General features: G+C 47.1%; 1 protein-coding gene across 1 annotated transcript in view; it reads left to right on the top strand.

The window, feature by feature from the left end:
- ppp2r2bb (protein phosphatase 2, regulatory subunit B, beta b) overlaps positions 1-22691 on the top strand; it is a 109910-nt gene that overhangs the window by 1254 nt on the left and 85965 nt on the right. The gene's annotated exons all lie outside the window — the stretch shown is intronic.

A 22691-nucleotide genomic window follows, 5' to 3' on the forward strand; every position in this document is an offset into this window, starting at 1 on the left:
TTTTAGACCAGAGGAAAGAGTGCCTCTTACTGGCCCTCCAACACCACTTCCAGCAGCATATGGTCCAGGGACTGACCCTGCTTAGCTTCAGTGATAAGTCAGCAGTGGGATGCAGGGTGGTACGCTGCTGGCCAAGGACATGTCATCTGACCATGACAACCAAAACAACGTTATGTAAGGCTTCATAAGAGCCCATTAGGTTAAGTTTATGATTAACCTAATGTATTATTATTAAGTTGTTATTATTAAGTCATTACGTTTATTGACATAGACCGTCTCAGTAACATCATCAACTCAAACTGCTGTTTTAAGTGCAATGTCACAGGATTATGTCGTCATTGTAACCAACTTTCATCATAGGCAAACCTTGTATGAGATGCAGTATGTTGAATTTGTACCTTTTGAAACCTACATTGGATCTTCAGATAAAACAAACAATGGGCTGGGCAGCACTTCCTGCTGGAGAGTTGATCTACAACTATTTATTTATTAGGTCTCTTGTCCAGGGTTTTGACCAAGCCCTGCTTAGCTTTTATATTTGTCACTGGCTACTACAAATGTGCTATGGTGAGAATTATTATTATAGAGATGTCTTAATAACTAAATATATTCACTGTTGGAGTTGAAGTCATCCTAAAGGGGAGGTTTAACAATGCAAATGGAATGTAACCATACTTTATAAGTCATATATCATCGATTGTATTATTTAGGCCTACATAGCATTTGCCAAGTCATCCCAGGGTTCAACAAAGCATAGAGAGTACATATAGGCCTAGGGTTTCAAGCGTTGGTTGATTTCAAATGTAGTCTTCAAGTTAATCATTAACACCGTATGTTGGATTCACATCTCCGTCTCAACCAAAAATCTTAGTTAAAGAATAGGACTAAATCAAAGTAAACTTTATTTAAAGTTTGATAAGATTGGATTTAGTCCTATTCTTTAACTTTTTGGTTGAGATGGAGACATGAATCCAACATATTGATTATGAATTTGTAGACAAACTGGGATATTGAATTGTGTTTGGTTGTCAATGCAACATTTTAAGGAGATCTTCTGCTTGGATAGTTCCATCTGTGCCACTGACTTAGGCTGGCTTTAATTCCAGCGCCAATATTGCAAATAGCTTATTGAAGGGGTGCCTCAGAATGGCAGATGTGTTGTGGTTGGTAACCATGGCTGCGGGCTGGAGGTAGACTAGTAGTCTTGATGTTGATCTATTGAGGGGATTTTTTCATGTGACGAAAAAAAATGTGTTCAGACTCATTATAAACCAGCTCATCACATGTACATCAGGCACCCTACAGGACTAAGGGCCATTTGCATTTAATCACTCACCAAATCCTTCAGAATAAGCCTCGTTCAAAGGCTCTCAACAAAGGCTGTCCTGGAAGTATTCTCCATTTTAATTTCAGAAAGGAGTTTGTTGTGATTTCCATGGGCATATTGTGTAATAGTGTGGGTCTGGCCTGCCTCTCCCAGGGGGCTGACGTGATCACATCTAGCTTTTGTGGAACCAGGTGGTGATATCAGTTGTGTAACCCCCCCCCCCCCAAGGAGAGGAGTGCAGCTGGGTCATTTTGCCCATTTCAGCCTGGCTGGGAGGGAGAAGTGCAGCCCTTGAGAATTACAAGCAACACACACACACACACACACACACACACACACACACACACACACACACACACACACACACACACACACACACACACACACACACACACACACACACACACACACACACACACACACACACACACACACACACACACACACACACACATACACACACACACACACATACACACACAGAGAGACACAGATACACACAGGCACAATGTACCCCCAGGTCTCCATCAGCAGGCAATGAGAAAAGGAGATCACTCTTGCTAAGCTCCAGTTTGCCACATCACACTGTAACTGGACCCTATAGCTTTGAGGGAGGGAAGATTTCTCTTGTGGCCATCACAGCGTATCTGGGGGACGGGGGTAATGGACACATATACCCCTCTAGGGTCGGTCATCAATAGGGCCTGAATTACTGCCAAGGTGGGAGGAATATCAAGGGATATCTGAAGCTCTCTCTCTCGCCTCTCTGTCTCTCTCTGTCTTTCTCTCTCTGTCTCTCTCTGTCTCTCTCTGTCTTTCTCTCTCTGTCTCTCTCTGTTTCTCTCTGTCTGTCTGTCTGTCTGTCTGTCTGTCTGTCTGTCTGTCTGTCTGTCTGTCTGTCTGTCTCTCTCTCTCTCTCGCTCTCTCTCTCTCTCTGTCTCTCTGTCTCTCTGTCTCTCTGTCTCTAGGATTGATGTGGTCTGATAAAGGGGGATGGGGCGAATATTTCAGGGCCTTTGTCAATTCAGATTGCCTCAGCAGGGTGCCATCTCTCATCCTTGTTTCTAAACCCCATCTGTAGGCCTCCTCTCCCTCTCTGCCTCTCTCTCCCTCGCCGCCTCTCTTTCCCTCTCTGCCTCTCTCTCTCTCTCTCTCTCTCTCTCTCTTTGCCTCATCTCCCTCTATTGACCCCTACCAGCCCCTCTGTTGTCAGCCTGTGTGTTGCGGCCTGCTCCAATGAGCCACGATGAGCCACTCTTCAACCTCTGGCTATTGGGTGACGGTGATATTGGCATCCCCTCTGCCCCCTGGGTCCAACGGCCCAGTCACCTCAGTTGGACATACTGTAATAGAGGGGTGAACGCCACGTAGGAGAGCTCTGCGTCACAGATTGATCTTTCGATTGGGATTTGGCCGAAGGAGACAGGGACAGGGAGGGCTGGTGCCTGGTGTTGACTGTCCCACAGAGATGAGCTGTGCGGGGCAGCATGAGGAGAAACTGTGTGTACATCCCAAATAGCACTGTATTCCCTACATAAGGCACTATTTTTGAGCAGGGCCCATATGGACTCACCCAGTAGAGGACAAACTGAGCTGTCAGGAGGGATCTGATACACAGTATACTGAATGTATGATCGTATATATGGTTGATACACAGTATACGGATGTATGATCGTATATATGGTTGATACACAGTATACTGTATGTATGATCGTATATAGTGTGCTCTACTGTGTACTGTACTGAATTCTACTCCACTCTATTCTAGTCTACAGTACATTAAATGACTGTATTGTACTGAACTATACTTTTCTTTACTGAACTATACTTCACTTTTCTTTAATATTCTGTACTGTACTTTACTGTGCTCTAAAGTACTGTAATGTACTATACTGTACTGTACTGAACTATACTCTACATGTATTTACTGTACTGTGCTGGACGTCCTGTGTCGGTCTGTGCTTAGTTGGTGAGGATGTTGGTTACAGTAAATGGAAAGAGAGGGGCTTATGGGTAGGTGTCACTAAGAGCTGTGAGAGGTGGCATTAATGAGAGAGACAGAGAGTTACAACACTGTATATAGACATAATATGACATTTGAAATGTCTTTATTCTTTTGGAACTTGTGTGAGTGTAATATTTACTGTTAACTTTTTATTGTTTTATTTATTTGTTTATCCATTTCACTTGATTTGGCATTGTTGCCATTTTAATTCTCCACATTTTTGGCATGGGGTAGAGGGAAGGTTTTGCAATTTTACAACTCATTTCATGCAATTCTACTCATTTTGGCATGGTGCAGAGAGGAAAATGAACTTTTTTACAGCTCATTTTCTGCAATTGTACAATTGTTTTTCATAGGGGGAGAGACATTTTTGCATTAATATGATATCTGAACGAGACTAAGTTACAAAATCAATGGGGGCCCCCCGGCTGGTAATTTGACCATGATAACAAGTTTAGATAGCTGGCCGCTAAACTAACTTAGTATGTTAGCTGACATGGGCTGATTGACTGACTGTTACTGACTGACATAACAAGACAAAAACTGCTGATGCACACCCACATTTTTAAATTTCACCTGCTACTATCCTAACAGTAAAATGAGAACCCCACTGCTAATACAGGCAGCAGCATTCATTTTAGTAGTAATAATAGTAGCATGTTTAGTCTAATATTGTCCATATTATTTGTTCTATATTTCTATCCACTGTTTTACTATCCACTGTTGTCATTCTATTGCTGTTATTTCTATTATATATTTATTTTTATGATTGACTTTTTAATCACTTTTATTTATTATTTTATTACAATGTATATTGTAAACATTGTACTTTGGCAATCTTTACGCAATGTCTTTCAGGCCAATGAAACAATTTGATTTTGAATTTGAAGAGGTAGAAGTAGAGACAGCACCCTACAATCACACTACACTGTGAGAATAAGAGACAGACACACTACACTGTGGAAGAAGAGGAGACAGACACACTACGCTGTGGAAGAAGAGGAGACAGACACACTACGCTGTGGAAGAAGAGGAGACAGACACACTACGCTGTGGAAGAAGAGGAGACAGACACACTACGCTGTGGAAGAAGAAGAGAAAGACACACTACACCGTGGAGGAAGAAGAAGAGACAGACACGCTACACTGTGGAAGAAGAAGAGACAGACATGTGACACTGTGGAAGAAGAAGAGACAGACACACTATGCTGTGGCAGAAGAAGAGACAGACACACTACACTGTGGAGGAAGAAGAGGAGACAGACACACTACACTGTGGAGGAAGAAGAAGAGACAGACACACTACACTGTGGAAGAAGAAGAAGAGACAGACACACTATGCTGTGGAGGAAGAAGAAGAGACAGACACACTATGCTGTGGAGGAAGAAGAAGAGACAGACACACTACACTGTGGAGGAAGAAGAAGAGACAGACACACTACACCGTGGAGGAAGAAGAAGAGACAGACACACTATGCTGTGGAGGAAGAAGAAGAGACAGACACACTATGCTGTGGAAGAAGAAGAGACAGACACACTACACTGTGGAGGAAGAAGAGGAGACAGACACACTACACTGTGGAAGAAGAAGAAGAGACAGACACACTATGCTGTGGAGGAAGAAGAAGAGACAGACACACTATGCTGTGGAGGAAGAAGAAGAGACAGACACACTACACTGTGGAGGAAGAAGAAGAGACAGACACACTACACTGTGGAGGAATAAGAAGAGACAGACACACTATGCTGTGGTGGAAGAAGAAGAGACAGACACACTACACTGTGTAGGAAGAAGAAGAGACAGACATACTATGCTGTGGAGGAAGAAGAAGAGACAGACACACTACACTGTGGAGGAAGAAGAAGAGACAGACACACTATGCTGTGGAGGAAGAAGAAGAGGCAGACACACTACACTGTGGAGGAAGAAGAAGAGACAGACACGCTACACTGTGGAAGAAGAGACAGACACATTATGCTGTGGAAGAAGAAGAGACAGACACACTGTGCTGTGGAAGAAGAAGAGACAGACAGGGGGAAACTGCTGTGGAAGCCAAGTGAGCGTTGGCTTAATGCAGGCTTGTTTACCCTTGCTTTTTTTTTGTCTCAGCTCCATCCGTCTCTCTCGTCGGCAGCCTGTCTGTTCCAGGTTCAAGCTCTTGTCATTTTTCAGTTGAATTTCATTTATTTTTTCTACGTCCCATAATGTATTTAGCCTTGAGTGTTTCAGTTATTCTGGGGGAGTGAGTGATAGTCCATATCAGAGTTTTCGAATATTATTACAATACGTTCCGTTCCGCAGATGATGAGCATGGGAAATGTTAGTCGGCGTAGCTAGCTATGATCAGAGAAACGTTTAATTGGTTCTCTGTTTTCTATGATAAGTCAGAATCAGACTGTGTAGTCATACATTCTGAACCCTTGTTAGTGAGGGCTACATGTCTATGAAAATGGAGTATGAGTATTTCATCTGTTTTCATCTAAGTCTGAGAAATAAAAGTAGTTAGTTCCTCGGATACAGAAGCACCCTGATCCAATGATTACACTGCCCAAGTTTCTGAAATAACAACAGACATTTGACAAGGTCAGATATATAGATTTTAGGAAACATAATTGTGGAAGGTTATTATCATACGTGATATAACCAGACTTGTTTTGTGTCTGTGAAAAACACAAATATCAATCAGTTGTGGATCTGGTTGTCACCTGAACCCCAGCCCACCACTGATCTAGTTCAGCAGGCCATGCGGGCAAGTATGGGTAGCTGCAGCCCAAAATGGCGATCAGAGTATGGGCGAGTGGGTGTGTATAAAGAAGTGGGTGTGTGGAAAGAGAATCAGCTAATTGGGCAGATTTGTTGCCACTCAAAACCATTTTGCGTGGCTGATTAGGCTGCGTGACGAGTTGATAAGCCGGTGGTAATGACTAGTTCAGTTGTGTTGTATGGAGATGCTTACCGACCTGAGGTGCTTCCCACCGGGCAGCTGTATCATGGTGTCGCCGGCGGTAGCGAACATGGATTTTTTTTCCCACCTCCCTTGATTTGATGTCAAGTAAGTTAGCAGCCTACACAGGAAACAACTAATATTGATTGTCACCTTGATACAGTACATACATACGGTCAATGGGGGAGATCATGAACGGCAGCAACAACAACACAGTGTCCTTGGCTCCCGTTTGCCAAGCACTACTGTCCCTCAACAGCGTGGGAAGTGGCTACCTAGTCGCCAATATCAGGGTCACAGTAAGCACATGCATTTCACACATACAAGTAACAGTACTTTTAGTACTTTAAATAAAAAATAAACAATCGTCAGTTTTATAACTGAAAATGTACATTTGTTTGTGTTGAAATAACAGTGAAATACAACTTAGACTCATCCTCTAACAGAAGTCCAAAGTCTTGCGGTATGGTATAGTTGCGTGGGAAGAATTGCAGCTCAATCAAAACCGTCTAACCTATAGCAGAGCGCTTTCGACACACCCACTCCTTTCCACACGCCGACCACTTTCCTCTCGACACACCCACTCCTTTCCACACGCCCACTACTTTCCTTTCGACACCCCACTCCTTTCCACACGCCCACTACTTTCCTTTCGACACACCCACTCCTTTCCACACGCCGACTACTTTCCTCTCGACACACCCACTCCTTTCCACACGCCGACTACTTTCCTTTCGACACCCCAGTCCTTTCCACACGCCGACTACTTTCCTTTCGACACACCCACTCCTTTCCACACGCCCACTACTTTCCTTTTGACACCCCACTCCTTTCCACACGCCGACGACTTTCCTTTCGACACACCCACTCCTTTCCACACGCCCACTACTTTCCTTTTGACACACCCACTCCTTTCCACACACCCACTACTTTCTTTTCGATACACCCACTCCTTTCCTCACACCCACTACTTTCCTTTTAACACACCCACTCATGTCCACACGCCCACTACTTTCTTTTCGATACACCCACTCCTTTCCTCACACCGACTACTTTCCTTTCGACACACCCACTCCTTTCCACACGCCGACGACTTTCCTTTCGACACACCCACTCCTTTCCACACACCCACTACTTTCCTTTTGACACACCCACTCCTTTCCACACACCCACTACTTTCTTTTCGATACACCCACTCCTTTCCTCACACCGACTACTTTCCTTTCGACACACCCACTCCTTTCCACACGTCCACTATTTTCCTTTCGACACCCCACTCCTTTCCACACGCCCACTACTTTCCTTTTGACACACCCACTCCTTTCTACACACCCACTAATTTCCACACGCCCACTACTTTCTTTTTGATACACCCACTCCTTTCCTCACGCCCACTACTTTCCTTTTAACACACCCACTCATTTCCACACGGCCACTACTTTCTTTTTAACACACCCACTCATTTCCACACGGCCACTACTTTCTTTTCGATACACCCACTCCTTTCCACACACCCACTACTTTCCTTTCAACACACCCACTCCTTTTCACACGCCCACTACTTTTCTTTCAAAACACACCCACTCACCCATACTCCGGTCGCCATATTGGGCTGGAGCTACCCACTTCTCCATGCGTGCAGGAACACTATTCACAGACACCAATACTCTATGGTAGTAGCCTTATATGTAATCTACAGTGCCTTCAGAAAGTATTCACACCACTTTGACTTTTTCCTAATTTTGTTGTGTTACAAAGTGGGATTAAAATGGATTTAATTGTAATTTTTTGGCAACGATCTACACAAAATGCTCTGTAATGTCAAAGTGGAAGAAAAATTCTATGTCTAAGAGCTAGCACACCTGGATTGTACAATATTTGCCCATTATTCTTGGAAAAATGCTTCAGGCTCTGTCAAGTTAGTTGTTGATCATTGCTAAACAGCCATTTTCAAGTCTTGCCATAGTTTGTCAAGCCGATTTAAGTCAAAACTGTAATTAGACCAATCAGGAACATTCAATGTCGTCTTGGTAAGCAACTCTATTGTATATTTGTCCTTGTGTTTTAGGTAATTGTCCTGCTGAAAGGTAAATTTGTCTCCTGTTGGAAAGCAGACTGAACCAAGTTTTTCTCTAGGATATTGCCTATACGATATATTTTTATCCTAAAAAACTGCCTAGTCCTTGCTGATGACAAGCATACCCATAATATGATGCAGCCACCACCATGCTTGAAAATATGAAGAATGGTACTCAGTGATGCGTTGTGTTGGATTTGCCCCAATTATAACACTTTGTATTCAGGAAAGTATTTTTTTTTCACATATTTTTTGCAGTTTTACTTTAGTGCCTTATTGCAAACAGGATGCATGTTTTGGAATATTTGTATTCTGTACAGGCGTCACTCTGTCAATTAGGTTAGTATTGTGGAGTAACTACAATGTTGTTGATCCATCCTCTGTTACCTCCCATCACAGCGAATAAACCTTGTAACTGTATTAAAATGATCATTGGCCTCATGGTGAAATCCCTGAGCGGCTTCCTTCCTCTCCAGCAACTGAGTTAGGAAGGGCTCCTGTATCTTTATAGTGACTGGGTGTACAGATACACCATCCAAAGTCTAATTTATAACTTTGCCAAGCTCAAAGGGATATTCAATGTCTGCTTTTTTCTTTACCCATCTACCAATAGGTGCCCTTCTTTGCGAACCATTGCAAAACCTCCCTGGTCTTATTGGTTGAATCTGTGCTTGAAATTCACTACTCGACTGAGGAACAGGACAATTATCTGTATGTTTGGGGTACAGAGATGGGGTAGTAATTTAAAATTCTCGTTAAACACTATTATTGCACACAGAGTGAGTCCATGCAACTTATTATTTAAATTGTTAAGCACATTTTTACTCCTGAACTTATTTAGGCTTACCATAACAAAAGGGTTGAATACTTATTGGCTGACGGCTCTGGACGCTCATGGCTGGCTGACGGCTCTGGACGCTCATGGCTGGCTGACGGCTCTGGACGTTCATGGCTGTAGGGCAGCTCATGACTGGAGGGCAGCTCATGACTGTAGGGCAGCTCATGACTGGAGGGCAGCTCATGACTGGAGGGCAGCTCATGACTGGAGGGCAGCTCATGACTGGAGGGCAGCTCATGACTGGAAGGCAGCTCATGACTGGAAGGCAGCTCATGACTGGAAGGCAGCTCATGACTGGAGGGCAGCTCATGACTGGAGGCCAGCTCATGACTGGAGGCCAGCTCATGACTGGAGGGCAGCTCATGACTGGAGGGCAGCTCATGACTGGATGACGGCTCTGGCGGATCCTGGCTGTACGGCTCTGGCGGATCCTGGCTGTACGGCTCTGGCGGATCCTGTCTGGTTGGCGGCTCTGGCAGATCCTGTCTGGTTGGCGGCTCTGGCAGATCCTGTCTGGTTGGCGGCTCTGGCAGATCCTGAATGACGACTGGCTCTAGCGGCTCCTGACTGACTATCGGCTCTGACGGCTCGGGACAGACGGGCGGCTCTAATGGCTCGGGACAGACGGATGGCTCAGACGGCACTGGGCAGACGGATGGCTTAGATGGCGCTGGGGAGACGGATGGCTCAGATGGCGGTGGGGAGAAGGATGGCTCAGATGGCGCTGGGGAGACGGATGGCTCAGATGGCGCTGGCCGGATGAGGCGCACTGTAGGCCTGGTGCGTGGTGCCGGAACTGGAGGCACCGGACTGGAGACACGCACTTCAAGCCTAGTGCGGGGAGCCGGGACAGGGCACACTGGACTCTCAAAGCTTACTATTTGCGTGGTGCGTGGTACCGGCACTGGTGGCACCGGGCTGAGTGCACGCACATCAGGACGAGTACAGGGAGAAGGAACAGTGTGTACAGGGCTCTGGAGACGCACAGGTGGCTTAGTGCGTGGTGCCGGAACTGGAGGCACTGGGCTGGAGACACGCACCATAGGGAGAGTGCGTGGAGGAGGAGCTGGTGGTACTGGGCTGGGGCGGGGAGGTGGCGCCGGATATACCGGACCGTGCAGGCGTACTGGTTCCCTTGAGCACCGAGCCTGCCCAACCTTACCTGGTTGAATGCTCCGCGTCGCCCGCCCAGTGCGGGGAGGTGGAATAACCCGCACCGGGCTATGAAGGCGAACCGGGGACACCATGCGTAAGGCTGGTGCCATGTAAGCCAGCCCGAGGAGACGTACTGGTGGCCAGATATGTAGAGCCGGCTCAATACTCAATCTAGCCCTAGCAGTGCGGGGAGGTGGAGTAACCCGCACCGGGCTATGAACCCGTACAGGAGACACCGTGCGCTATACTGCGTAACATGGTGTCTGCCCGTACTCCCGCTCTCCACGGTTAGCCTGGGAAGTGGGCGCAGGTCTCCTACCTGCCCTTGGCCCACTACCTCTTAGCCTCCCCCCAATACATTTTTGGGTAGTACTCACAGGCTTTTCGGGCTTCCGTGCTAGACGCGTCCCCTCATAACGCCGGTTCCCTTCTCCGGTTGCCTCCGCTCTCCGAGCTGCCTCCAGCTGTTCCCATGGGCGGCGATTCACCTCCACTTTAGCCCATGGTCCTTTTCCTTCCATGATCTCCTCCCAAGACCAGAAATCCTGCTTTGTGCGCTGTCCGTTAATCCGCTGCTTGATCCGGGTTTGGTGGGTGATTCTGTAGGCTTTCTAGCTCTTCCTCCTCCTCGGACGAGGAGAGGAGAGAGGGATCGGAAGACCGATATGCAGCGAGGTATGATGACATGATTTATTTAAGACACGACAAAACAACGAAGACAGAAAACGAACTATACTTGAATTAACTAACAAAATAACAAAACGAATGTGTAGACAGACCTGAACAATACGAACTTACAAATAACACGAAGAACGCACGAACAGGGAAAATAGACTACACAAAAGAACGATGTACAAAACAAACCGAAAACAGTCCCGTGTGGTGCGCAGACACAGACACGGAAGACAATCACCCACAAACAAACAGTGTGAACACACCTACCTTAATATGAATATGAGGAAATGAAAAACACCTGCCTCTAATTGAGAGCCATATCAGGTCACCCAAAACCAACATAGAAACAGAAAACATAGACTGCCCACCCACACTCACGTCCTGACCAACTAACACATACAAAACTAACAGAAACCAGGTCAGGAACGTGACAGTTTCATTTTTAATTAATTTGTAAACATTTCTAAAAACATAATTCCATTTTGACAATATGTGGTATTGTGTGTAGATCAGTGACAATTTAATTCATTTTAAATTCAGGCTGTAACACAACAACATTTGGAAAGATTCAAGGGGTATGAATACTTTCTAAAGGCACTGTATGTGCAGAAGCAGCTGTGTGTGAACTTGGTAAATAAGAACACAGACACAGCAGAAGGGCACTGGAGTTCAGATCCCTGAGGAGATGCTAAACATCAGGAGAAGAGTATTTCATTCTATTTGTTTCAATATATGTACAGTGCATTCGGAAAGTATTCAGACCCCTTGACTTTTTCCAAATTTTGTTACGCTACCTTCGCCCCAGTCTGAGGTCCTGAGCGGTCTGGAGCAGCTTTTCATCAAGGATCTCTCTGGACTTTGCTCCGTTCATCTTTACCTCGATCCTGACTAGTCTCCCTGTCCCTGCTGCTGAAAAACATCCCCCCAGTATGATGCTGCCACTGCCATGCTTCACCGTAGGGTTAGTGCCAGGTTTCCTCCAGACGTGATGCTTGGCATTCAGGCCAAAGAGTTTCATCAGACCAGAAAAACTTGTTTCTCATGGTCTGAGAGTCCTTTAGGTGCCTTTTGGCACACTCCAAGCCGGCTGTCATGTGCCTTTTATTGAGGAGTGGCTTCCGTCTGGCCACTGTCATCTCCACAGAGGAACTCTGGAGCTCTGTCAGAGTGACCATTGGGTTCTTGGTCACCTCCCTGACCAAGGTCCTTCTTCTCCGATTGAAATTTGGAACCATCAAGACTCTTCCTAGAGCTGGCAACCCGGCCAAACTTCTTCCATTTAAGAATGATGGTGGCCACTGTGTTCTTGGGGACCTTCAATGCTGCAGACATTTTTTGGTACCCTTCCCCAGGTCTGTGCCTCGACACAATTCTGTCTCTGAGCTTTACGGACAATTCCTTCGACCTCATGGCTTGCTTTTTGCTCTGACATGCTCTGTCAATTGTGTGACCTTATATAGACAGGTGTGTGCCTTTCCAAATCATGTCCAATCAATTGAATTTACCACAGGTGGACTCAAATCAAGTTGTAGAAACATCTCAAGTGTTGGGTTCTAAATATCAGAGTAAGAAAGGATGATCAATGGAAACAGGACACACCTGAGCTCAATTTCGAGTCCCATAGCAAAGGGTCTGAATACTTATGTAAATAATAACGGTTTTTAATTTGATTACATTTGCAAAATGCTATGCCATTATGGGTATTGTGTGTAGATTGATGAGAAAAATAAATAATTTAATCAATTTTAGAATAAGGCTGCAACGTAACAAAATGTGGAAAATGGGAATGGGTCTGAATACACAGAATGCACTGTATATTTCAAATCAAATCAAATTGTATTTGTCACATGCGCCCAATACAACAGTGAAATGCTTACAAGCCATTCACCAACAATGCAGTTTTCAGAACAATACCTAAAAAAATAAATAAAAGTAACAAATAATTAAAGAGCAGCAGTAAAATAACAATAGCGAGGATATATACAGGGGGCAGCGTAAAAGAGGGTGGGGGTGTCACGTTCTGACCTTAGTTCTATTGTATTTTCTTTGTTTTAGTATGGTCAGGGCGTGAGCTGGGTGGGTTATCTATGTTCGTTTTTCTATTTTTTTTTTTTTAGTTTGGCCTGGTATGATTCTCAATCAGAGGCAGGTGTCGTTTGTTGTCTCTGATTGAGAATCCTACTTAGGTAGCCTTTTTTCACCTGGGTTTCGTGGGTGTTTATTTTCCGTGTCAGTGTTTGCTCCACACGGAACTGTTTCGGTTTGTATTTCACGTATCGTTTATTGTTATGTTTCTGTGTTCGTTCGTTATTAAAGAAAATGAACATGTACCACGCTGCGCATTGGTCCTTCTCTCTTTCTCCCAACGAAGATCGTTACAGGGGGGGCAATAGTCTGGGTAGCCATTTGATTAGATGTTCAGGAGTCTTATGACTTGGTGGTAGAAGCTGTTTAGAAGCCTTGGTGCTCCGGTAATGCTTGCCGTGCAGTAGCAGAGAGAATAGTCTATGACTAGGGTGGCTGGAGTCTTTGACAATTTTTAGTGCCTTCCTCTGACACCGCCTGGTATAGAGGTCCTGGAGGCAGGAAGCTTGTCCCAGTGATGTACTGGGCCGTACGCACTACCCTCTGTAGTGCTTTGCGGTTGGAGGCCGAGCAGTTGCCATACCAGGCAGTGATGCACTCGATGGTGCAGCTGTAGAACCTTTTGAGGATCTGAGGACCCATGCCAAATATTTTCAGTCTCCTGAGGGGGAATAGGTTTTGTCGTGACCTCTTCAGTACTGGCTAGGTGTGCTTGGACCATGTTAGTTTGTTGGTGATGTGGACACCAAGGTACTTGAAATTCTCAACCTGCTCCACTTACAGCCCCGTCAATGAGAATGTGGGCATGCTCTGTCCTACTGAGGGAGAGGTTGTTGTCCTGGCACCACACGGCCAGGTCCTGACCTCCTCCCTATAGGCTGTCTCATCGTTGTCGGTGTCGGCAAACTTAATGATGGTGTTGGAGTCGTGCCTGGCCGTGCAGTCATGAGTGAACAGGGAGTACAGGAGAGGACTGAGCACGCACACCTGAGAGGTGCCCATGTTGAGGATCTGCATGGTGAATGTGTTTTTACCTATCCTTACCACCTGGTGGCAGCCCGTCAGGAAGTCCAGGATCCAGTTTCAGAGGGAGGTGTTTAGTCCCAGGGTCCTTAGCTTAGTGATGAGCGTTGAGGGCACTATGGTGTTGAACGCTGAGCTGTAGTCAATGAATAGCATTCTCACATAGGTGTTCCTTTTTTCAAGGTGGGAAAGGGCAGTGTGGAGTGCAATAGAGATTGCATCATCTGTGGATCTGTTGGGGCGGTATGCAAATTGGAATGGGTCTAGGGTTTCTGGGATAATGGTGTTGATGTGAGCCATGACCAGCCTTTCAAAGCACTTCATAGATACAGACGTGAGTTCTATGGGTCGATAGTTTAGGCAGGTTACCTTAGTGTTCTTGAGCACAGGGACTATGGTGGTCTGCTTGAAACGTGTTGGTATTACAGACTCAGACAGGGAGAGGTTGAAAATGTCAGTGTATACACTTGCCAGTTGGTCAGCGATTGCTCGGAGTACACGTCCTCAGAATCTGTCTGGGCCTTGTGAATGTTGACCTGTTTAAAGTTCTTACTCACATCGGCTGCGGAGAGCGTGATCACGCAGTCGTCCAGAACAGCTGATGCTCTCATGCATGTTTCAGTGTTACTTTCCTCGTAGTGAGCATAGAAGTAATTTAGCTCGTCTGGTAGGCGTCTGTTACTGGGCAGCTCTCGGCTGTGCTTCCCTTTGTATTCTGTAATAAATTGCTAGCCCTGCCACATCCGACGAGCATCGGAGCCGGTGTAGTATGATTCGATCTTAGTCCTGTATTGATGCTTTGCCTGTTTGATGGTTCGTCGGAGGGCATAACGGGATTTCTTATAAGCTTCCGGGTTAGAGTCCCGCTCCTTGAAAGCCGCAGCTCTACCCTTTAGCTCAGTGCGGATGTTGCCTGTAATCCATGGCTTCTGGTTGGGGTATGTACATACAGTCGTTGTGGGGACGACGTCATCAATGCACTTATTGATGAAGGCAGTGACTGATGTGGTGTACTCCTCAATGCCATTGGAAGAATCCCGGAACATATTCCAGTCTGTGCTAGCAAAACAGTCCTGTAGTTTAGCATCTGCTTCATCTGACCACTTTTTTATTGATCGAGTCACTGGTGCTTCCTGCTTTAATTTTTGCTTGTAAGCAGGAATCAAGAGGATAGAATTATAGTCAGATTTGCCAAATGGAGGGTGAGGGAGAGATTTGTACGTGTCTCTGTGTGTGGAGTAAAGGTGGTCTAGAGTTTTTTCCCCTCTGGTTGCACATTCAACATGCTGGTAGAAATGAGGTAATGGATGGGTAGTGTAAAACATGGAGGCAATTTAAGCTGCTCTCGATAATGGAGAGAGTGCCAAGCAACCAGGCATTGATATGAGCTGCTGTTAGAAGAGCAGGGTTTCAAATGAACACACAGTTCACAGTTCAACCTATGGGCCTTGTTTTTATAGTGGTGTGTTAAAATAACTAAGTGGTTTGTATTGTGGCCAATTTTAGCTGAGTAACACTGTGAACATACACTTTATGCATTGTCCCTTACGAGGGGGAGAAGGGGGGGGGGGGGGGAACAGAAAAGTGCAGTGATAAAATGGCAAAATTTATTGTGATTGCGATTCCTCTCTACGAATGAATAGTCCATGGCCTCACGGTTAAGTTGATTGAAAACATTACCCCGATGTTGATTGCAATGGTTTGCACTGTAGGCTTAGAAAAAAGTGGGGTTTTTCTAGACTGGTGCTTGAAGCATATCCGTCTCTAACAAATGAGCCTTCCATAGGGCCTCTGGGAAATGTCTACACACAGTATTTGACAGAAAACAGCGTCCCTTGTCGAACTGCATTCCTGGTAATAGAACTGTCCATACAACGAGAAACAGCGATTCTCCATGTATCTCTTTAGTGTGGAACAATTGCATTGGTGGTTCGTCAACTGCAGACAATTCCGCAGGTGGACTCGTGATGGCATGCTCACCGTGACCAGGCGGCCGGCCGATGGTGATCTAGCTGGGCTGTGGAAGTGAAATCGGTAGCCATGCTAATCTCCTCATGGGCTGACAATGACTCATGACAGATTGAGCTCGGGTCGACGGAGGTAGAGTCTTTATCCTCCATCCGTGGCTATTTAAAAAGTGAACTTTGTTTTTCCATAACTTGACTAGTTCGCATGAGCAAAGAATTGCAGAGGGTCAAAACTAATTACGCACTGTTAGCTACCTAGTAGGTACGTGTGTGTGTGTGTGTGTGTGTCCTATTTAAAAATATATATATTTTAAGCCAGCCTGATTAGGTGGGCCAGTGTTCAATCTGGCAGGACCTCTGCCCAGCCTGGCCCTGCCAAGGCTTCGCCTCTGGCATAGCCACATTTAGATTAGCTCCCACCCCCATGCTTGCCTGGCAGCGTTTGATCCTGTTTGGGCCTTCTTGTGTGTTTCTGCTCTGATGAAAGGGAAACACAGCCCAGTCTTTCCCAGGCTTTCTGCTGCACCTCCTGGTGCTCAGCATCACACAGATAGCTGACGGAAGGAAGCACTCTGATCATCTGACAGAGAAAAGGAGAGGAGGACTCAGCAAAAAGACGATTCACAGAAAAACGTGTTTCCTTCCTCCTCTCTGCATCGCTTCCCACCCACAGAGTTTTTGTTGTTGTTGTTGCTGAGTGACTTATCAAGAAGCTGTTGGAACTGAGGAAGGAGATTTTTTGAATCCTGCTTGAAAGTAACAAAGGTCATTCGTCAGCATTTGTCAACAGATGCTAAGCGTGTAATTGGAAGTAAGAGTGCCCTCGTGTACAGCACAGCCACGTTTTTTAGTTTCAGGAAGGCTTTTATAAAAGTGCTTTGTGATTCCTGGTGCTCTGCCTCTGACACCAAATGCAGTAATGATTATACGCAGTGTTTCTGCTCGTGTCATGAAGAAGATATCATTTGGCTCCCGCCCAATTATGCAGCCTTCAATTAAATTCATATTCAGCCAGTGAGCAGAACCAGCTTGACTTTTCCCTGCGTAGATCATGTGCTGCTCCTAGCTGTGTGCTGTGCTGCAGACCGGGTACACTTCTGCAGTAGCTACACTCTATGGTGGACAGTGGTGGAGCCTCCCATACACTCAGAAGGGAGGGGCCCTTTGCTCACAGACCTAGTTTAGCCTTCTTTCCCTCTGCAAAGGCTTTCTAAAGCGATGACAAGAGACCAGGGCGAGGCTCAGAGAAGCAGAACTACTGTGAGATATCCGTATTATTAACATGTTCCAATCAAGGAGACTGTATGTAGACCTATGTTCTGTAAATCTCTCCTGTCCCCTCACTATACCTTGTACACTGACGAAAGCCCATTTCAATACTCAAGCTATCCTTGCAAGAGGTAGTTAAGTAGGTAGGCTATTCGGCGCCATGGACAGAGGACATTTATCTCCTGTGTAGGAGCGGGGATAAAAGCGCTGCTCTAACCTTTCTTGCTTGGGTGAAGACCCCAGTGGGTGAAAGCGGCCATGTAATTTGCAGGGTGAATGGGCTGAGTGACAGAACAAACAAATGGGTCTGGGAGAGGAGGCGGAGACCCAGTGCTGTAACTTTAGTTTCAGTCTCTCTCTCGCTCTCGCTCCCTCGCTCTCTCTCGCTCTAATTCCTCTTTTTCTGCCTGATTTATTGTGTAATCACCAGGGTGCTTCAGCTCCACAGTCACCGTAGCATGCACCAGGGAGGGCACAGTAACCTCCTCCCTCGGTTCACGGTAGCTCCATTTATCCTGGAGGAGGAGAGGAGCTGGGCTGAGAGAGGAGAGGAGGAGAGCTGTGGCAGAAGAGAGGAGAGAAATCAGGCTGAGGATGAGTACAGGAACATGGAGAGGAGAGAGGAGAGATGTCCCATGGGGCTGAACTGGAGGAAGTTGTTAGTGATATGTGTTGAATCACCAACTTTGTCCCAGTATCCTATCTAGCCTGCTATTTAGTATGCGTGGCCTATACATAATTTAGTAGTGTGCAAATTTAGCCTAGATATTGGGTTACATCGTTCAGCTGTATAACCCTTGACCTTCTGGCCAGTGGCCATCAGTAAGAAATTGGTCAGTGGCACTAGCTCCTTGTACCTGTCTGTCTCAAAGTGGGAGAGCATCAGTGTTTTCTCTGATGTTCTATATTTAGAGCCTCTTCATAGGCTCCTCGTAAAGAGAAGTTGCCCATGTGACGCAGTCAGTCCCAATGGGCTCAGCTAGAGATTGGGTGAGGGGCCCCTGCCTCCCTTCTCTCACCTTTGTGTCGACTGCTCATTAGTCTTATCAGATAGGCACGCTCCCAGTATTTTTCCTGCGCCCTGTTAGAAAGCTAAGCAGAGGCTGGGATTTCCTCGCCGGTTCCCGTGAGATCCGAATTCCTTGATCGCCTCAGTCAGTTTTTATTTGTCATTGTGGACGCTCAAAAGCAGACTTCGTCGCTGGTCTTGTAATTGAGCCGTGGCTCTGATGAACCCTTAAACCCCTGATCAGACTGAGATACTAAACATTTGGAGTGTTTTTCTTTTTATTCTATTTTGCATATGCTTGACTTCCCTGCTGTGGAGGGGTGGGCTGAGATTAGGCCTGGGATTATCCCTGCATGGCTGGGCAGGAGGCAGGATGGAGGGATGTGGGGATGTAGCCTGTGGGCTGTGGAAGGTCAGGCTGCTGTGGGGCTCTAGGACAGGAGGACCAGACTGAGCAGCAGAGGCTTCTCTTCTCCACACGTCATCCATTTGGGATGAACTCTGAGCTTTCTAGAAAACCACAACACTCTCCATTCACAAACAAGCAATACTAGGATTTCGGTATCCTAATGTCTCACAGCTCAGCTGATCCGGTTAACCTGGTCGTTAAATGTAAGCCTTGAGGGATGTTGGATAGTTGGATTTGTTGCAAGTAGGAGATGCTACCAAGACTCATTGGAAAATAACCGTAACAGTGAGCTCACTTATATTAAGATTAAATGTATTGTACTTCATCTACCCTGCAATTTTCAAATAAATTCCACCCGTTGTCTCACATTGTCAGTTTAGATATTGTCAGAACATGCTTAGTCAGGTGTGCATTGAGGCATGTTTGAAGCAGGAGAGGAGTGAAGAGGAGACTTTGGGGCCGGTACGCTCTGTTACATATAATGCCTGGCTGTAGAGAGAGAGAGACACAACTTCATGTGAGCTCTCGCATTTTTCAATATGTTTTCTACAAAAAGATAGATTTGGAGTTAGATAAACTTGGATTTTTCGGCAGAGACATACAGTATATAGGATGTTACTGTCACGTTCCTGACCTATTTATGTTAGTTTTTGTGTGTTAGTTGGTCAGGACGTGAGGTTGGGTGGGCATTCTATGTTATCTGTTTCTATGTTGGTTTCGGTTTGCCTGGTATGGCTCTTGATTAGAGGCAGGTGGTTTGCGTTTGCCTCTAATTAAGAGTCATATTTAGGTAGGGCATTCTCACTGTTTGTTTGTGGGTGATTGTCTCCTGTGTCAGTATGTTTGTTCGTACCACACTGGACTGTAGCGTTTGTTTGTTTCGTTTTCGTTTCGATGTCGTCTGTTTCCTGTACGTAAGTTTATGTTTAGTTATATAAGTTTATGTTCAGGTTTCGTCAACGTCGTTTTGTTATTTTGTAGTCTGAAAGTGTTTTGTTTCGTTTCGTGTTTGCCATCGTCGTTGTTTAATAAAGATGGCTTATTTCCCAAAGCCTGCGTTTTGGTCTGAGGATCCTTCTCTCCTCACCTCTTCCGAGGATGAGGAGAGCGTCACCCGTTACAGAATCACCCACCAACACGCTAAGACCAAGCGGCAAGGGAAAACTCAACGGAGTAAAGGACAGGAGAGAAACAAGGATTTCTGGACTTGGGAGGAAATATTGGACGGGAGAGGTCCGTGGGCACAGCAGGGAGAATATCGCCGTCCCAAAGCTGAGCTGGAGGCACGGAGGAGAGCAGAGGCTACCGGGGAGAGGAACCGGAGCTATGAGGGAACGCGTCTGGCACGGAAGCCGAAAAAGCCCGTAAGTAATTCCCAAAAATTTCTTGGGGGGGGGCTAGGAGATAGTGGGCCAAGGGCAGGTAGGAGACCTGCGCCCACTTCCCAGGCTTACCGTGGAGAGCGGGAGTACGGGCAGGCGCCGTGTTACGCAGTAGAGCGCACGGTGTCTCCTGTACGAGTGCATAGCCCAGTGCGGGTTATTCCACCTCCCCGCACTGGGAGGGCTAGATTGGGTATTGAGCCAGGTGTCATGAGGCCGGCTCAACGCGTCTGGTCTCCAGTGCGTCTCCTCGGGCCGGCATACATGGCACCGGCCTTACGCATGGTTTCTCCGGTTCGCCTACATAGGCCGGTGCGGGTTATTCCACCTCCCCGCACTGGTCGGGCAACCGGGAGCATTCAACCAGGTAAGGTCGGGCAGGCTCAATGCTCAAGAGAGCCAGTACGCCTCCACGGTCCGGTATTTCCGGCACCACCTCCCCGCCCCAGCCTAGTACCTACAGTGTATACACTACGCACTAGGCTACCAGTGCGTATCCTGAGCCCTGTTCCTCCTCCACGCACTCTCCCTGTAGTGCGTGTATCTAGGCCGGTGCCTCCAGTTCCGGCCCCACGCACTAAGCTACCAGTGCGTCTCCAGAGCCCTGTACACACTGTATATTCTCCCCCTACTAATCCTGATGTGCTTGTCCTCAGCCCCGCGTCACCAGTGCCGGTACCACGCATCAGGGATAGAGTAGGCTTTGAGAATACAGTGTGCCCTGTCCCTGCTCCCCGCACTAGTAGGAAGGTGCTTGTCATTAGCACGGTGCCTCCAGTTCCGGCACCACGCACCAGGTCTACAGTGCGCCATATCCGGCCAGAGCCATCCGTCTCCCCAGCGCCATCTGAGCCATCCGTCTCCCCAGCGTCATCTGAGCCATCCGTCTCCCCAGCGCCATCTGAGCCATCCGTCTCCCCAGCGCCATCTGAGCCATCCGTCTCCCCAGCGCCGTCTGAGCCATCCGTCTGCCAGGAGCCTGCAAAGCCGCCCGTCTGCCATGAGCCTGCAAAGCCGCCCGTCTGCCATGAGCCTACAGAGCCGTCAGCCAGACAGGAGCCGCTAGAGCCGTCAGCCAGACAGGAGCCGCTAGAGCCGTCAGCCAGACAGGATCTGCCAGAGCCGCCAACCAGACAGGATCTGCCAGAGCCGCCAACCAGACAGGATCTGCCAGAGCCGCCAACCAGACAGGATCTGCCAGAGCCGCCAACCAGACAGGATCTGCCAGAGCCGCCAACCAGACAGGATCTGCCAGAGCCGCCAGCGAGCCATGAGCAGCCAGAGCCGTCAGAGCGCCATGAGCAGCCAGAGCCGTCAGAGCGCCATGAGCAGCCAGAGCCGTCAGAGCGCCATGAGCAGCCAGAGCCGTCAGAGCGCCATGAGCGTCGAGAGCCGTCAGAGCGCCATGAGCGTCGAGAGCCGTCAGCCTGCCATGAGCGTCGAGAGCCGTCAGCCTGCCATGAGCGTCGAGAGCCGTCAGCCTGCCATGAGCGTCGAGAGCCGTCAGCCTGCCATGAGCGTCGAGAGCCGTCAGCCTGCCATGAGCGTCGAGAGCCGTCAGCCAGCCATGAGCATCGAGAGTCGTCAGTCAGCCATGAGCTGCCCTTCAGCCTGAAAAGGCTAGATACCCAGAACTGCCCATCAGTCCAGAGCTGTCTCTCTGTCCGGAGCTGCCTTTCAGTCCGGAGTTGCCCCTCTATCCTGATCTCCCTCTCTATCTTTATCTACTTCTATATTCTTATCTATCCCTCTGTCTTGATTTATCTCTCTGTCCCGGTGTTGTCATTATTAGATGTGTTATTAAGAGGATTTTGTGGGGGAAGAAAGAGGGTGGACATGCTTGGAGGGAGGAGGCTAGGATGGATTATGGTGGGGTGGGAACCGCGCCCGGAGCCTGAGCCACCACCGTGGTTAGATGCCCACCCAGACCCTCCCCTAGACTTTGTGCTGGTGCGTCCGGAGTTCGCACCTTGTGGGGGGGGTACTGTCACGTTCCTGACCTATTTATGTTAGTTTTTGTGTGTTAGTTGGTCAGGACGTGAGGTTGGGTGGGCATTCTATGTTATCTGTTTCTATGTTGGTTTCGGTTTGCCTGGTATGGCTCTTGATTAGAGGCAGGTGGTTTGCGTTTGCCTCTAATTAAGAGTCATATTTAGGTAGGGCATTCTCACTGTTTGTTTGTGGGTGATTGTCTCCTGTGTCAGTATGTTTGTTCGTACCACACTGGACTGTAGCGTTTGTTTGTTTCGTTTTCGTTTCGATGTCGTCTGTTTCCTGTACGTAAGTTTATGTTTAGTTATATAAGTTTATGTTCAGGTTTCGTCAACGTCGTTTTGTTATTTTGTAGTCTGAAAGTGTTTTGTTTCGTTTCGTGTTTGCCATCGTCGTTGTTTAATAAAGATGGCTTATTTCCCAAAGCCTGCGTTTTGGTCTGAGGATCCTTCTCTCCTCACCTCTTCCGAGGATGAGGAGAGCGTCACCCGTTACAGTTACCCTCCACAGCATAACCTTCACTCCAGATCAAA

This window comes from Salvelinus fontinalis, chromosome 2 (assembly GCF_029448725.1).
Source record: "Salvelinus fontinalis isolate EN_2023a chromosome 2, ASM2944872v1, whole genome shotgun sequence".
Taxonomy (NCBI): Eukaryota; Metazoa; Chordata; class Actinopteri; order Salmoniformes; family Salmonidae; genus Salvelinus; species Salvelinus fontinalis.